General features: G+C 39.2%; 1 protein-coding gene across 2 annotated transcripts in view; it reads left to right on the forward strand.

Moving 5' to 3' along the window:
- il1rapl1b (interleukin 1 receptor accessory protein-like 1b) overlaps positions 1-19,128 on the forward strand; it is a 331,363-nt gene that overhangs the window by 87,287 nt on the left and 224,948 nt on the right. The gene's annotated exons all lie outside the window — the stretch shown is intronic.

Here is a 19,128-nt window from a genome sequence, read left to right on the forward strand (position 1 = left end):
GCTCACATTCTTCCTTTTTCAGAGCTATGGTACGGTGCCAAAATGAGGTACGGCAGGGAAAAGCGGATATATATGATCTCGCCTCAGAACAAGAGTGACAGATAAAGTGACTGAGCAGAAGAAATATTCCATACCATGCAGTCACCTCTTTAATCTTGAGTAAGCGCGTACTGAATCAGAAAGAGACACTTTTCAACAAGTTACTTATTAACTGTAACTTCTCTCTTCCCATATATACTGTGGATCACAATAAGGCACTGGCATTACAAGCTGTCACAAAGCTACAGTAAAGAAAAGCTACAGAGAAAGAGAGTTTGCTAGAATTTCTCTACTTTTCACAGATTTTTTTTTCTTCATTTACCTAAACATCACCTGCTCTGTCCATGGTGAATGTCAGCAGCTCAGCTGTGGAATCCCATCAATGGCAATAAAAATTCATACATATATTATATGTATGCGTAATTATATTGTAATAATGCATTAACCTCTGAGGTAAAGGGTGTCTTTTATGAAAGACTCATTAAAAGCAAGGTTATGACATGCAGAGAAAACATCTTTGTGTCACGGAATAATGAACATAAGATTCCCACGTTGTTACACGTCCCACTCTGCCTTCTGTTTTTCTGGCTACCCTTAACAGGATCAGTCGGCGAATGTGAGAGGTTTAGTATTTTTTGTGTTTTCACACTGTTACGTCCCCTGTTTGTGTTTGGGGCTAAAAGCTTATTGTACTCTCTACACCTGCACAGTTCTGTTTTAATGCAGGAGGTTTTTTTGGTTTTTGTGTTTCAAGTTGTTGTGGTTATCTTCTTACCCATTTACTTTTATGCTTTTTATTTGTTCTTTGCAGTGTGTGCATTTTAAAACAGTTAATACATCCACATCTAATTGGTAAACTAACTATCAATGAGTAGTACCTATAACTCAAGCATAAGGATACGCACTTGGAATGTAAAGGGCCTCAACAATGATGTTAAAAGGAAGAAGAACCTAAATATTTTGAAAAGGGAAAAAATTCATATTACTCTATTACAAGAAACCCATTTGAATGATCTTGAACACCAAAAATTTGGCCGAGACTGTGTTGGCCAACTTTATTACTCAGTCTTCTCCAACAAAAAGCATGGCGTAATAATACTGATCCACAAAACTGTACCATTTCAACTACAAACGAGTTATTCTGATAAAGAAGGTAGAACAGTCATAATAAAGGGCCTATTGTATGGTGAGGAGGTTGTGATAGCAAATTTATACGCCCTAAATACATATGATAAAGATTACTTTGCTCAGGTTTATAATAAAATAGCATACCTAGACGGTAACAATGTGATCCTGAGGGTGACTTTAACTGTTACCATAACCCAGATATGGATAAATCACTAGCAGTTGACATATCCCCTAAAATTGCTAATATTATTAAAACCTCATGTCAGGAGCTTGGTCTGATTGATATATGGAGATTTTTACATCCTACTGTTAAGGCTTATACATTTTATTCCTACCCACATCAAACTGCTTCACGTTTTAATGATATATTCTTATCAAATCAGATGATAAGATTGGCTGAGAAATCTAATATAGGCCCGATGAATATCAGACTATGTACCTGTAACCATTACTAAGTTACGACCTCGAACTAATTACCAATCATGGATATGGAAACTTAATCCTTTACATCTCCTAGATAATAAATTTGTTGATTACTTAAAAGAACAGACAGATGCATATTTTCAATGTAACGATAGAAATGGAATGGACCCTAGAACGATATGGGAAGCTTACGAGGCTTTTCTGAGAGGAATGAGAATTGCCTACACGAGTAAAAGAAAGAAAAAGGACTTATTATTTGAGCAAATTAAACTAGAAAAGAGAATTATCACAATAGAAAAACAGTTTCACTTCTCAAAATCAGCCCAATTTCTTGTTGAACTTAAATCTCTGAGAGTTCAATTAAACCGATTGCTCACTGGGAAGGCAGATACAGATATATTATTTGCAAGACAAAGATTTTTTTTGAAATGGGTAATAAACCCAACCACCTTCTCGATGGTTGGTTAAAAATATCTTCATAAAAGGATATATTCCAGCAATTATAGATCCCTCGGGATGCAGAATAACAGAAAACAAAAAAAATAAATAAATGAGACACTCAGACAATATTATGAAAAACTATATAGCACAGATATAGATATACAAAGTACATTGGAAAATACTTTTTTTCAAAGTTCTTTGCATCTCTAAAATAAATTATGAACAACAAGAACTCTCAGAAGCCCCATTTCCCTGTTGGAAATTGAAAGTGTAATAAATTGCTTACAGTCAGGGAAATCTCCAGGGCCTGATGGGTACCCAGTGCAATTTTTTAAGATTATGAATGATAAAATAAGTCCTCTTGAAAGCTATCAAAACCTCGTTACACACATCTAAACTTCCTAATTATATGAAAGTAGCTAATTTTACAGTAATACACAAAAAATAAAAGGATCCAGAGGATTGCAGCTCTTACAGGCCAGTTTGTTAAATGTAGATTTAAATGCTAAATGTCTTGAGCATGTAATTCCGGACATCATAGACCCAGACCAGACAGGGTTTATAAAAGGCCGCCACTCCTATTGTAATACTAATAATGTGTGATGAACATTAATGACAGACAGCAGCAGGTTTATTAGACTGCTGTCACTTTAAGACCTAATGCACAGATCTAATGTACAGTATTGACACACCTCTGATTTTTCCCCAAGTGTTTACATTCACTTAAGACATAACCGACTGTGTTTACATGAATACTCGGCCAGACCTGCATATTGACATTATGTGTGTGTATTTATTTGACCGTCCAAGTGTAATAAGCCGCTAAAGACAACTCAGTAAAATCTTTGCACGAACGCTGCTTACGTATTTCTGGTAGAATCTTGGCCAGCGACTTCCGTATAGCGTGTTCCTATAGCGAAGTGTTCTAGTGGCAAAACTCTTTCATACGATTCATTTTACAATGATTAAACTATTATTGTATTATTATTATTATTTTTAATATGATAGTATTATTAGTATTATATATTATAGTATATATAATACTATAGTATATGAAATAATATATATCATAGTAATGGCTTCCAGAAAGTTAAAGTGGTCTATGTAACTCAAAATATACCATTTGAAGCCCTTCTCTTTCTTACTGTTGGGTGTAACAGCTGACTGCCTCACAATACGATTAACTGCATAGAGTCAATTCAGTACTCGCACGGTGAGGCAGCTTTCTGTGCACACAGCAAGCCCCCTGGTCAGGCAGGGAGATATTCATTAAGTTATCTTAATTTTATGTTGTTATCTATTTTTTATGTTTCTTTTCATGTTACACATGACGCGGACTCGACTGGACTCTGAAAAATCTCAGAGTCCAAAATGTCTGAGTCCATGTCAAGTTCGAGTAATAATTTACCTGAGTGCGTGACAAGTCCGAGTTTGTTTATAGCTGGACTTGAGTCCGGGATCAAGTACCCCAACTCTAAAATTTGAATGCTGACTGTGCCCCAGGTCTCCTAACCCAACACAACTAATTAGAACAGCTAAGTTTAGAATGTGCTAAATAAGTGCAGACCTTTTACCATAAGGAATATAGCTACACAGTCATAGCTCTCCCTGGGAATTTTTTGTTTTCCTTAGTCTGTACTAATGCACAAAACTTGCTAACTACCTCTCCATATGTTATCACATTACATTAGCTGTCATTTTTTGCCTCAGCAGTCAGGTTTCTGGGCAACCAAATATGGTAATTGGCAGTACTGGAACTTACACTGATGAATTTATGATTTGTCCATCCCTGATCATCTCTCCTTGAGTGACAGCTAATGTGGCAGCAGGCAGCATAAAATATATGGAAATACATTGAATAATATGAGCAATACAGTGCCAGGTTTTACCTCAGGCCTGGCCTGCTGTCACCAACTCTCTATTTATAAATATAGGAGACCTAACTAGATAAGAAGAAGAAGAAGAAACCTCTATTATAACACATACAAGTACAGTACAGAATAAAATCTGTAATAATGCAGTATGTAACTGTTTTGAGTTACTTTGAGTAACTGCCCCATAGGGTGTGGTTATTTTGTTAGATCACTTTGACAGAGATTTGTGGTTTAAATGGATAATTGTGTTTTAACAGAGGAATATTCGAGGAAAGTTGGCTGTGGTGTCCTAGTGGTTGCATATAACAGCACTTGGATATAGTGTGTGTGTGTGTGTGTGTGTGTGTGTGTGTGTGTGTGTGTGTGTGTGTGTGTGTGTATTTAACCAACATTCAAAGTATACTAACCATAAACAGCACTGCTACTACTGTTAAATGACAAAATGAAACTGTGAAACATACTAATGGAGAGAGGGAGCTGTATAAAGACAGTGTCACAGGTCAGCACTGTAAATGCAAGTTTATTCCCCAGAGACACACTCCCTCTACAAGACACATTTTAGGTGATTGTATGTGAAATCAGATTTATAATCTCTTAGAAGAGACATGAGATGGCCAGTAGTTGTAAGTATAAAGACTTACTGTAATGATATATACTGTAGCAGCACTGTCATCTGGGGCTGGCAGAATAGCATGATTTAATTTTGGCATATAATTTTATTTATTCACAAATCATTCTTTAAATATAAAATGGTAACTCTTTACAATACTGTTCAACAAATTATAGGTAACTATGAGTGAACTAAGCATAAATGAATGAGTAGTTCTTATTTAACAAATATCTTATTCCTATTAACTACTAGTTAATTACTCAGTAAGTATGTTAGTAGGAGTTCACAATTAACTATGCGGTAATTACTGAGTATTAAGCAGTAATTACTGAGTCTTGCATTTCTCCCTGTCAGAGATTCCCCCCTGCATGGAGCGAGCAGCATGCTCAGCAGCCCAGACAGTGCATTTAATGGGTGTCAATGAATTTGTTTATGTTCATCTGTGTGATTAGTTTGGGTTTATGTTCTGTCTCTGCCCTTGTCCTGGGATTGGTTGTTTCCCTGAGGTGTCATCATTGTCATCAGCTGTTCCGTGTTACCCCTTCTGATTAGTTTTTGTATATTTATACCCCCGTGTCTCATTGTTAAGTTGAGGAGCATTGTGTTCCAGTCTTTGCCGCCCTGAGCCGTACAGAGCCTTCTGTTCTTTGTTCGTTTCATGGTTTTTGATCCTGTTTTTGCTCTTGTATTTAGTGATTCTGGTTTTGCCTAGGCTTGTCTGTTTGTTGATCGCCTGACCATGTGCTCATTTTTTGAGTACATTTTTGACTCAGGTTTTGGATTTCTCTGTTTGCCTCTGTCATAATAAAGTAAATATGTGCGTATATATGTATATATTTATAGATATATGTATATATATATTTATAGATATATGTAAATATACATACAGTATCTCACAAAAGTGAGTACACCCCTCACATGTTTGTAAATATTTGATTATATCTTTTCATGTGACAACGCTGAAGAAATGACACTTTGCTACAATGTAAAGTAGTGAGTGTACAGCATGTGTAACAGTGTAAATTTGCTGTCCCCTCAAAATAACTCAACACACAGTCATTAATGTCTAAACCGCTGGCAACAAAAGTGAGTACACCCCTAAGTGAAAATGTCCAAATTGGGCCCAAAGTGTCAATATTTTGTGTGGCCACCATTATTTTCCAGCACTGCCTTAACCCTCTTGGGTATGGAGTTCACCAGAGCTTCACACATTCCACTGGAGTCCTCTTCCACTCCTCCATGACGACATCACAGAGCTGGTGGATGTTAGAGACCTTGTGCTCTTCCACCTTCCGTTTGAGGATGCCCCACAGATGCTCAATAGGGTTTAGGTCTGGAGACATGCTTGGCCAGTCCATCACCTTCACCCTCAGCTTCTTTAGCAAGGCAGTGGTCATCTTGGAGGTGTGTTTGTGATTGTTATCATGCTGGAATACTGCCCTGCGGCCCAGTCTCCGAAGGGAGGGGATCATGCTCTGCTTCAGTATGTCACAGTACATGTTCTCATTCATGGTTCCCTCAACAACTGATATTCTCCTAAATTAATATTTTCAGCTAATTGCTTAAGAAATGTGAAAATTGTAGAAAGAAGGAAGGGTTTGAATTTCATTTACCATATAATCTGCACATGAATAATCCAGCCACTCGAGTGTCTCATATCAGATGATGGAAATGATGGAAAATCCTTAAAACTCGTAATACAATGGTAATTTCACGAGTAAGGGTGAAAAATGGCTGACTACTCAAAGTGACTGAGTAGACTTTCATAATCTGCTTGCAAAATCATTGCTGATGGACCTACTTGATATGAAGCACAATACCACAGTGCTACATATAGTAAAACATGAAAAAGTATTAAATATAAAATGAAAACAATGACTGAATTAAGTCTTTCAAAAATTATATCATCTGGTTAAATTTAGCCTATTTCAGTATTGTTACAACCCAACTTGCCCAGCCTGCAAGCTTCGAAGGGGAACAGACATAAGGTTAAAATGAAATGAAATGACAGAACATATTTGCAATTAGAAAGAAAGACATGATCAGACAAAAAGTTGGATTTGTTATAAAACTTGCCTTGGGTGTTGTCACTGTTTGCAGGACTACCAGACTGATAATATATAAAACCTTTAGATTATCTAACATGAGACTACGTTAGTTTGGTGTTGCTAGCCAAGGGGAGGCACAACTAAGCTATCATTGTATGGGTTGAGCTAGCTACAGTGCCATGCAAAGTATGTTAGCTGTCCTTATGCTCTGCTCATATCATGTTCAAGTAACATGGAACTCATATAGACATTTACACACCATGTTTTCCTGGCTCAGCATGAGTGGATGTTAGTTTTTACGTTTCGAACCCTTTATTTAAATCTCTTTATTTAAAAAAATTTAAAAATGTCAAATGTAAATATCCATTGTATCTAACACTACACACTGCCAGCCAATAAGACACAAGTATTTTCCTGTAAACCCTGAGGGTCTTGCCTCCATTCACTGATGATAAAATACAACACTCCATTCACTGAAGATACGGAATTGCAACACTGCCTTTTCTTTTACTGGTTTCAATTACACAGTGACAAATCACTACAAGTGGAGACTTATTTAGATGATTTGCATTAAGGAAGTCTCATCCTATATCCATGTGTTTAAATAAAAAAACACAGTTCAGTAAAACAAAATAACATGAGTTTAATCTCTGTCTACATGGTCAATTTTTTTTTTTTAAATCCTGAACAATAGAATGAAAAAAAAAAGAAAGATTTTGTCCATAGGCTTGGAAAATTCAGCTCATAGACTAAAGCCAGCTCAGAGATGACATGGATGTAAAATGAATGCTCTTGGCAGGCTTTAAAGCCTTGCCTCAAATCTGATGAATTTATTGCTGAGTGTGGAGCACACCTATTAGCCCAAGTGCCCAAAATAAAAGCCAATGAAGTGGCAAAACAATCACTTCTCATTTACATGAACAGAGCTTTATTTAGACAGGATGTTAGTTATGATTTATCACCTGTGCTAGAATTTTATGACACTTCATGAAAATATGTGTAGTACACTATTCATGATATTGTAACAATATGTATTTACATGTATTTACTTTTTCTGATAACGCAGTAATGTAACGCATTACATTTTAAATTTATGTAGTTTGATTATTACTATTATTATTACAGTTACTGCTGATAAAATAAATCACGTTTTTGCCCCAAAGATTTTTTCTTTAGTCTTGAATAAATAGTGGTGGCATGGTGGTTAAGGATCTGGGTTATTGCTCAGAAGGTCAGAGGTTCAAGCCCCAGCACTGCCAAGCAGCCACTGTTGGGCGCTTGAGAAAGGCCCTTAACCCTCTCTGTGCTCTGACCCCAGCTTCCTGACATGCTGGGGTACCCAAAAACAACTTCACTGTTCTGTAATGTATATGTGATTAATAAAGACTCGTTATTATTATTATAATGCATCATGATAAAACCATCTGCTTGTTATTCATTGTACATTATTTTTTATCTCTGTTTTGCAGCAGGGATGCAAAATGAGTAGTGGCAATTCAAACTCAAACTTGAACCATGTCACACTTGTGTTAAAAACAATTGATTCTTTGAATAGTTACAAAACACCTTAAACTTTTACCATTTTCTTCTCTGAGCCATTTACCCTGTCTCCTGGTATTGATGATCAGAATCACTTTCCACTTTATTTCCCCCTTCCACCCTACTCCCTTATTTCCTTCATGGTCCCAAGGCTGTGATGCCTCCTTGTTGTGAGTGCCTGCTGGATATTTATGGATTTTCTGCATGATCCTCCATGCGGTACATTTCCACAGCCGTATGGAAGTTTGACATGCTGTGGAGGCGAGTGAGGGCAATCTCTCAGCCCGGTGACAGGGGATCGTGCCTCATACAGCACTCTATCACTTTACTTAGGCCAGCCCTCCATACAATAAATCCAGCTCACCTGTCCTTACACACACACAACATGGACTGGATGGGGATTTATACTGATGCACATTTGCTCTGTTTGGACAGGCATGTACACTGATTCAGCAAGCAACATTCATGCAGAATATAAATGCATGCTGCTTGCCATTAGCGAAGCACTTAAAGTCCTCTCTGAAACTGTGGGAATGGCAAGGCCAATCAATCGTTTTTGCTGAACACTAGAGACATTTGGGTTTGAGATAAAAAAAAATTAAAATGAGAAGAGAGTTTAGAATTTCGACTTTTATTTCCTGGAATTTATATGTAGATGTGTTAAATGACATAGAAAATAACATATGTTGTATCAGACCACCCAATTTGTAGGCAATCAAAAATATTGGAACATGTGACTGACAGGTACTACTTGTTACACAGGTGTGTCCTGTTAGATTGATTGTTTAAACAATAAATAGCTCTGAATTTCTGCTCTTGGTTTTAGGTAGTCTTATGTTTGGGCTTGCATACAGTGCCCTCCACTAATATTGGCACCCTTGGTAAATATGAGAATAGAAGGCTGTGAAAAATTGTCTTTATTGTTTAACCTTTTGATCTTTTCTTTCTATCTATCTATCTACCTATCAAAAATCACAAAAATACATCCGGAACTATAGAAACTGTGGGTCTGGGCCCTGAGGGGCACCAGCTCATATATTCTAGGCTTGCAACTGAGGTTGTAGAGACCATGTTGAATGCTTGAGCACCATCCACGAGAAATGGTATGCGCTCAAATGTCTCATGGTGTGAGGAACGTCAGCTAGACCCAGAAAACTGTGCAATAGCTACAGTTCTGGAGTTCTTACAAGCACATTTTTCAGCAGGGTTGGCTCCTTCTACAATCAGGGTCTACGTGGCCACCATATCAGCCAGCCACGCCCGTATTGATGGAGCCTCTGTGGGACAACATCCTCTAACATCAAAGTTTATGCGTGGTGTCAGGTGACTGAGACCCATCTGCAGACCATGTGTACCTTCCTGAGACCTTTCTGTGGTCCCTTAAGGTCTGTCAGGTGCCCCATTTGAGACTTTGGAGTCAACATCAGAGAAGCTTCTGACTCTAAAGGTAGCTCTTCTGCTGGTCCTGACATCTCTCAAGCAAGTAGGAGATCTACAAGCTCTCTCTGTTGCCCCTTCCTGCCTTGACTTTGCACCTGGATTAGCCAAGGCCTTCCTATATACTAGGCCAGATTATATTCCTAAAGTGTCTACATCTGCTACCCAACCTGTGGTGTTGCAGGTTTTCTGCCCTCCTCCGTTCCTCACACCGGGAAGTTCCTCACAAGAGAAATTGCACCGACGGTGTCCAGTAAGGGCTCTCTGTACTTACGTCCACTGCTCCGGCCAGTAGAGTAAGTTGTAGCAGCTGCTGGTCTGCTTGGTCGCGACAGTAGAGGTGATGCTCTGTCGAAGCAGTGCATCTCTAATTGGATAGTGGATGCAATCTCTATCGCTTATGAGGCACACGGTCTCGCTACACCTCTGGGCATAAGGGCTCATTCCACTAGGGGGGTCGCCTCCTCAAAGGCTTTGTCCAAAGGGGAATCCTTACAGGATGTGTGTGCTACAGCGGGGTGGTCTACGCCACACACATTCATTCGATATGCCCTCAGTAAAATGGAGTTGGTATTCTCATTCCCACGGCATGAAGCTAACACAGTGTTGAGTTCCCTTTGAATGGGAACGTCTGGGTTACAAATGTAACCCTGTTCCCTGAGAAGGGAATGAGACATTACATAGCTTTGTCATACTGGGGCAGGCCTGTGAATTGTATCTTCGCTTCAGATAATAGATGCTGATGATCTGGTTCACAGGTCTTTTTTTTTATATCATGCGGCGCGCTTAATTGCCATGTCACCTGATCATGGCAGGCCTATAAATAGGTATGATGTTACACAAGCTTCAGATACCTGTCACGCGCGAGGGTGCTTCCCACAGTGTGTTGCTCATGCAGTGTCTCGTTCTCTTCTCAGGGAACAGGGTAACCCAGACGTTTTCTGTGCTCGAAAGTGTTTCCATAATAGTTACACTTGCATCTGTCAGCTCCATTGTGGTCGATCAACCTCTGCAGACCCAATAGCACTTGCCTCCTCCCCATCAGGTTCTTTCTTTGCAGAAGTCTCTGCCTCAGCCGAATCGACCCCAAACGGCCTAACAATATCCGGCTCAGCTGAACTGTTCTCATTATCGTCATCCTTTTATCTCTATTATTATTGGGACAAGCACAGACTAAAAGTCCTGCTTCCCCACATCCAAAACACTTAATTTTGTCAGTGTTTACAAAAAAACACTTAAGTAAAATCATCAGCGTGGATATTGAGTGCTCAACCCAATCCACATCACAAACATATAAATGAATCTTCCAAAGGAAACAATGTGTTTTAGCAGGGGAGAGTTACATCTAATTGTAATCTTCTTAATCAGTGAGACCAACTTGCCATAAAAAGAAAGTGTTAGCATTAAAATGTCATCATTAATGAATGGAAGAATGTTTGAAATAGTGACTTCTTTGGATGGTAATTAAATCAAATCAAATCAAATTTTTATTTGTCACATACATAACCTACATAGTATGACATGCAGTGAAATGCTTTTTAGATTTTGCTGGCATATTTTTTTATGTTCCGAGGAATACATCAGTGTAAAACACGTCACTTCCTGTTGGCAGCAGGTGGCGCTATGACTATAACTGAATATTGTAATATAAAATATTTGAAGTTTGGTACAGATTGAACATTGTATGTTTGAGTTATAACAATTTCCTGTTTTGTGGCATTGATAGCATGCTTTAGCATTTTGCTAAGAGTTGCTATCATGGTGTAACATTTTTCTAACATGTTGCTAGCATATTTTAATATGCTGATAGGAGTTCATCACAGTGTAAAACATGGCACTTCCTGTTGCCATCAGGTGGCGCTGTGATTATAACTTAATATTGGCATGTAGATGTCATCAGGCGCGGAGAACTTCGCTCCCCCCTCGGACCTCACGGAGAGCGTTGCTCGCTCTCTAGCTTCATGGGGAACGTTGCTTCTCCCTCAGGCTCCACCTTGAGCTTTGTTCCTCTTGCTGGCTGTCCAGTAGCTATCGCTCCACATTCAAGCCAAGCCGGGGATATCATGTCATCTCTCTGTGGTGCGGAAGAGACCGCTCCACACCTGAACCTCAGACAGCACGCCCAGTTCCTGTCTGAGGTTGATGTCATGGCCAGCCAAGTTCTGCTCACGCCTGAGTCTGCTGACATGGCCGACCAAGTTCTGGTCAAGCCAGAGTCTGCCGACAAAGTTCTGCCTTCCTGTTCTACTGAGGACATCACTCTGCCTTCTCGCCCTGCTGAAGCTGTCTAGCGACCCCGGCAAGCCTGCCCCTACCTCATGCCTGCCCCTCGGCTCCTTGAGGAGCCTGCTATCTGTTGGACAATACCTGCTTCGGGACCTAAAGGGCTGTGAAGAGATTTTTCCCAGAGAGCCAGGACCGCCGGGGCAGGGAGTGTTTCCTGGTGCTCCGGGAGTAGCACCTTTTGGGGGGGTTCTGTCATGTATATCAGAGAAGGAACTCTGAGCTACAGTTCCCAGCAGCCACTGCACCTCACTGCATCAGTCACATGACCACCTGCACCTGAATCACGTCATGTTAATGAGAACCTGTGTGTATATAGCCACAGTTTGCACTGCACTCCTTGTCTTATATTTGTCTTTCTTTGCCATTGTCTGTGTTGCTGTGTTATGGTCTTTGTTTCATGGTTATTCTTTGCCTTAGTGTTTTGCTGCCTATTCAGAGTTCATGTTTTGTTTCAGTATTAATACATTCTAATCTGCACTTGCATCTGTCTCCGCCTTGAAATCGTGACACTGTGTATTTCTGACAAAATAATTTGCTCACTCATCCCAAAAAACCTTGAAATTTTCACAGAATCCCTCACCCTGAAGCAGTTTTATATTAAAGTGCCAGTATGATCTATACTTTTTTGTGACATACATCATTAGGTCTATTGTGATTAAATGGTTATCTGAAAACCCAGTAGGGCACATGACTGCTTTATAAAGTCTACTTCAGTTTGTTTTGGTAACATAAAACCTGTCAAGTCTCATTGCAGTGATCCTTGTGTCAGTAACTTTGACCAATGTTTTATTCCCTGGTTTTACTCCCTCCACATGTCAACCAAGCCACACTGACTGATAAGCTCCTCAAGTGCCTTAGCAGACTGAGGGTGTGGTCCCTCCCCATTCCTATCTAGGGTGAAATCTAGGGTGCAGTCCCAGTCCTCTCCCATTACCACTTAGGCTTTGCTGCCACTTTGTTGTGATGCTTTCTTTAGTTTATAAAATAACAGTCCTCTCTCAATGCCATTGTTGGGGGTGTAAACATTTATAAAAATAAATGTTTACATTTTTGTTTCTGCCTGCACCATTAACACCCTACCCTGCTCTAGCTCTATTACTTGTGTGTTGATTTCACCCAGTGTTCTGTTAAAAGGTATTGCTACTCCAGCACTGACACTGGATCTGTCTCATTTGCCTGGTGACTGAGTCTCTTGCAAGAAAATTACATCCATATTTTTCTGTCTGTGACAGGACAACTCAAGTCCAATCACTTAGAAATAACACTGAACAGCCTGAAGGACTGTGCTGAGTTTGGTGGAAGTAGCTTGAAAGCTCAAGGAGTTATAACAGTCAGAAATATTTAATTCAAGTCAAAGAATTTTGGCCATTTCGAGCTTCTGTAATTGGAATTCCCGTAATTCCAGGAAAGTCATGTCACACTAAGTCGGAACAGGCTGAAAGTCTGTGCATGTAGCTTGAAAGCTCTGGGAGGAGTAGTGTTTAGAAATTTTGGGTCTCAGAAGAAATTAAACTTTTAATAACAAGAAACATAATAAAACAAGAATAAATATTGGTAGAGCTTTTCCAGTATGAATAAATGTATTAGTGGAAAAGGGGATAAAATTGGATGTGAAAATGGAATTAATGACGTTCCTCCTGGATACGTATGAAACCACAATCTGTAAAAATGTTCTTTAATAGAAATGAAAGTATTATGTATTATACATAAGTGATGGGCCTGTTGTGGTCCATTTCCACTGATAGAAAATGAAAGAAATGGAAGTAGTGCTAGATAACTACATTAAACCCCAGTTAACAACTAAACTGGTAGTGACAGTCAGCTAAAAAACTAATGGGTGCTCATTATAAAGAAAAACAGGACAGCTTAATATGTAATGTCAAACGTTGTCTGTAAAACATACTGTAAACTGATTTACTGTTAGATGAGGGTAAATTAGGGCAGGTTAATTGGTATGATATAAATAAGGGCACTGAACAATGCAGCTGAAGCTGATTCATCATTTGCACTCACATCTCTGTTTGATTATGTATGACATGTTCATGAATCAGACACAGATTTGTTCATTCACACCATTCATGGTTCATCTGCTCTCATTTCTATACCATTTTGTTGAATAAGTGGAAAAGTGTAAATGTATTTTGAAATTGAACTGTAGCATACTTGGACTGGAAGTATAGTGATGTCATTTGTTGTTCATTCATGACTTTCGTACTGTTACTATTTGGTGTTATGCTACCAAGTCATATTCATAAACTGTATCTTTGTTATTTGTGTGTTTTCATGCAATATGGACTCTCCAGTGACCTAACACTATGCTAAAGTACTGCTTTGGTCAAAGCCACCCAGTTGTACTGTTCTACATATGGCGATAACTCTCTATAAACAAGACAAATCCACAAACACATACAACAACGTGTACACATTACACTCATTCACACAAAACAGTATACTCAGGACTTTCATGTCTATACTCCTCTGGATGATGACTGTCCCTGCTGTATGAGTTTGAGAGAGTTTTTCTCTCTTCACTTAACCTTCTGTCATTATTTCTTAGAAATTACAGCCTATTTCCATGCACATGTATTATGTCTGAGCCATCAAGCAGTACTGTACAAATACCCATGCACTCCAGATTCACAAAGTATATGTATGTGTGTGAGATTGATGAAGGGCTGGTACATTGGTGCTTCTTAATTAAGTGGATCATTGTTTAAAAGTCTGCTGAAATTTATTAGATCCCCTTCATGTTACTCTAATTGGAGATTTGTAGCCTGTAAATTGAAGATTTGGGGAAGTACGAGAGAATGCTACTAGAACAAGTTTGGGGGCCTCACCTTTGCTCTTTTATAACCAGAGACATAAATTCCATATAATATAATGTATTATACATAACTGATGGTCCCTTTGTGGTCCCTGGTACGAAGGGGGCCAATACACTGTGCATAGCAACAGACAGGCTACAGTTACAGTAGAAATAGTCTACATATCAAGTGCATAATACAGTAGCTTAAATACAGAAAGCTTAAAGAAGCTGAGGGTGAAGGTGAAGGACTGGCCAAGCATGTCTCCAGACCTAAACTCTATTGAGCATCTGTGGGGCATCCTCAAACGGAAGGTGGAGGAGCACAAGGTCTCTAACATCCACCAGCTCCGTGATGTCATCATGGAGGAGTGGAAGAGGACTCCAGTGGAACCTGTGAAGCTCTGGTGAACTCCATGCCCAAGAGGGTTAAGGCAGTGCTGGAAAATAATGGTGGCCACACAAAATATTGACACTTTGGGCCCAATTTGGACATTTTCACTTAGGGGTGTACTCACTTTTGTTGCCAGCGGTTTAGACATTAATGACTGTGTGTTGAGTTATTTTGAGGGGACAGCAAATTTACACTGTTACACAAGCTGTGTGTGTGTGTGTGTGTGTGTGTATACATATATATATATACACATATTTATTCTCTCATTTCTTTTATCTCATGACTTGACCCTTTGAATCATACTAAAAGTGATATTATCTTGTGAAACATATGCAGAGAAAAGTAGTCAAAACCTCAGCCTTAGTGGTTAAATAAAATCTTGCTGATTGTACAGCACAGCCAGATTATACTATAAAACCTTCTGATGGCTAGAATCATGGTAAGATTTTAAAAGAAACTTAGTGGTGCGTGACATTTAAAATAAAAAATATTGTCAATTCACAGGGATGTGTGTATTTGCAGTGAACAAATCATCCCATTTCTGTGCTTATCTTCTGATATTCCTCGGGTAGAACAATTTGTCCTTGTCAGCCCCTGAACAGTAATTCTGCAAGTGTGCTACTTTTAAATTCTCTGCTGTAGTCTGTGTTATATTTCCAGAGGCCTGCATAGGAGAAAAGAAAAGATACCCGCAGGAAGACACAGTGTGATAGCTCCTACACTGACCTTCTGGCTATCTGATGTATAGCTTTATCTTTCAGGCAAAATGTTAGAATGCAGTTCTTTAGCTAAATCAAATTACCATGGCTTTCTCTGCCAACATCTCTCAACCCTCTGCTCCCCTGCTTAGCCAGTGTCAGGGGTCAAAGTCAAACACAATTCTGCAGCTGTCACTCAAAACATGATGGGATGTTACTTAAACGGTGATCATATAGGCAAAGACCCATGAGAGAGAGCGGGAGAGAGATCATTTTTGACTTTTATGGTTTCTTCAATGTATCAATTTCACATATTTACATGTTTTAAAACACCCTCAGACCCCGCAGCCCACACCCTCCCACACAAAAATCCCTTCAGTCAGACACTGATTTCACTTTCTAAATCCATAGGAAATGCAGCTTGTCATGTTACTGAGAAACTGAACACTTCTCTGTCCTGAATAATTTTTGGTCTTCCATGGTGGAAAACTTTATAGACTTTTACGAAGCACTGACGCTGGAGACTCCATTCAGACATGTTAAATAAATGTCTCCATACAGAAAACTTCACCAAACGGGCAATTATGAGTTGTTCACATTTTTATTTCTTTATTATTTGCTACCAAAAGTCAGCACCATAATCAGTGCCCACCTACACTACCCATCAGCCCCTGCACATCACATGACCCCACTGATTGCACATACCCGTTCCTGATTGCACATAATGATCACTGAATTTAAGCCATGCTCTGTGTCCCAAATGGAATACTTATACTGTATACTAAAAGTATGTACTCTTTTTGTGTAGAAAAAAGTAAGTACTGGAACATACTAGCAAGTCATGTAATGAAAGAGAACACTGTCACCATAAATAAACTCCTTGTTGAATTTCAGCTTTTCTTCATTTCTTTTTCCTTATATAATTTACAGTAAACTATATCATTTCATTGATCATTTCCTTGATTTATTTATCCACGTTTCATTTACACCTCTCTAAAATGCATCCTTGAATTTGGTGAAGCAAACCATCACAAAACTCCACCTCCCTTGTGTAAGGAGGAGATGTAGGCATTATTAGCTCAAAAAGTGTCCACAGGTCCACACTTTGAAAATCTACCGGAAACTGTACACCATCTGGGTACCTTTGGGACACTCGTTTCAACATACTACGATTTGGGACATACTAATTCTCATCTCGGATACTATTTAGTACGGATAGCATGCCAATTAGGATGCAGGTATGGTTCTTGCAGGTTCCAACTCCTGAATAAAAAGTAATAAACATATCAGAACAAGTGTATTAATATAAACATGTGATTTGAATAACAGTCAACACTAATATCAGAGCTGCTGTTATAGAAAATGAATCAAAACTTGAGCAGTCACAATCAACAATGCTATGGTTAATGATTTTACTCTTCCATTCATTCTGCTTGATTTTAGGGTTATTGCTAAGAGAGCAATGGTTTACTAATTCAGTCAAAATCATTTTTCGTCAGATTAATTTAAAAAATCAACAATAGGATGAAACAAGAAAACAAAATTCATATTGAATGAGATCTTCCGCTGATGTGGAGCTCAGCTTACTGAAGAAATCGTCGTCTCTGCCCGCTGTCTATGTACTGAAAATGCACATTTCCGACAAGCCTTTCATCTAACTAAATTGGCTTTCATTTATTATAGATGATAAACAAGGCTTAGATTCAACTTAATTAAAAAGTCAAATAGTTATTTTAACACAATAGGCATTAACTTCATTGCAACTTTTCAGTGCTTTTGCTTTACAGACCAGAGAGGAAAGACACACAGACAGACAGAGGAAAGTATAACATAAGATAAGTGAGATGAAGACAAAGAAATTCATATTTCCTGTTCATTTATTCTGCTTATACACTGTATACACTTCAGCTGACCACACTCATTTTATTACCTGCTGAAGTATGCAATATCTTTGTATTTATATAAACTCACTGTGTAGATAATGTAATATTCAGCTCAATTACAGAGAGAGAGAATGAATGTCTGAGAAAGACAGTATGGGAAGTCTTAAAGTAGAGCCTAGACATATAAGTGACATGTTCATGTAGATGCTGTAACTGTGAGATGTGGGCAGTGGTATGTGCTGTGAACTCTTGCGACATGAGGCTGAACTCTTTCAGTAGTAATTAATCAGCGGGCCTCCACACACAGGTTGCATCCCGAAGCCATGTGTGTTTACCGACCTTCTTTCAGGTCATAAATAAGCAGTGGCTATAAAGGCGTGATTTAGTAGAATGTTCCCAGCACAGCTTCAGTCCCACTAGTCTGAACAGACTGTGGCCAGGGTGACATACATGCACACATACACATGGAAGTTCGTCCGTTGATTTCGACGGTTTTTCCGTCATTGTCACCATTTTGGGGGGGATATTTCAAGTTTGAAATGAAGCAACGAATCTATGGATGTGCAGATATCCAACAAGTACTATGCAGGCACGAAATTTGTGACTGCAGTGTGGGCAGACAGGCTGTTCCCTGTATTGGTAAATGGACATTTTGTTTCTGGCCTGTTTTCTGGTTTGGCGCTTCCTCCTTGCTTCGCCGATCCTTTTTTCCTCAAAGGCTGTGGTTCCTTGTTTCACTTCTTTACGCCGGGCATTGCGGTCTTGTGAGATTATTTTCCATTTGTTATAGTCACTATTGAGGTCCTTCATATTCAAATTAAGAGTATCCCTGAAGCGTTTCTTCTGTCCACAGCGAGATCGTGATCCGGCTACAAGTTCACCATATAAGATGTGTTTGTGCAGACCTGCATCCGACATCCTGCTGACATCACCGGCCCAATGCAGCAGAATTTGTTTCAGCATTGCGAAGATGCTGGGTAGTTTTGTCTGCTCCAGGACTTCAGTGTCTGGTATTCTGTCCTGCCAGTTGATGTTAAGGATATGTCAAAGGCAATTGAGGTGAAAGTGATTAATTTTTCTGGCATGCCGTTGATAGACGGTCCAAGTTTAAGACCCATAGAGCATGGAGGACAGGATGACAGCCTTGTACATGCACAGCTGCACTGAGAGGTTGATTTCACGTCTACGCCAAACTGATGACCTTAAACGTCCGAATGCACGGATGGCTTTTGAAATTCGGGAGGTCATTTCATCATCTATTAGCACGTGCTGAGAAACAGTGCTTCTGAGACAGGCAAATTTGTCGACAGCAGATAGAAGTTGATTATTAACCCCCAAGGCAGGTTTTCGGTATGGCGTGCTCAGAGCAGGTTGATGTATCACAACTGTTTTCTCAGTGCTGATGGTGAGTCTGAAGTTGTCACAGGTGGCGGAGAACAAGTCCAGTCTTCTTTGCATATCCATCGCACTGGTAGCATTGAGAGCACAGTCGTCAGAAAACAGCAATTCATGCACATGCTGGAAA

Source organism: Ictalurus furcatus, chromosome 27 (genome assembly GCF_023375685.1).
Source record: "Ictalurus furcatus strain D&B chromosome 27, Billie_1.0, whole genome shotgun sequence".
In the NCBI taxonomy this organism is placed as follows: Eukaryota; Metazoa; Chordata; class Actinopteri; order Siluriformes; family Ictaluridae; genus Ictalurus; species Ictalurus furcatus.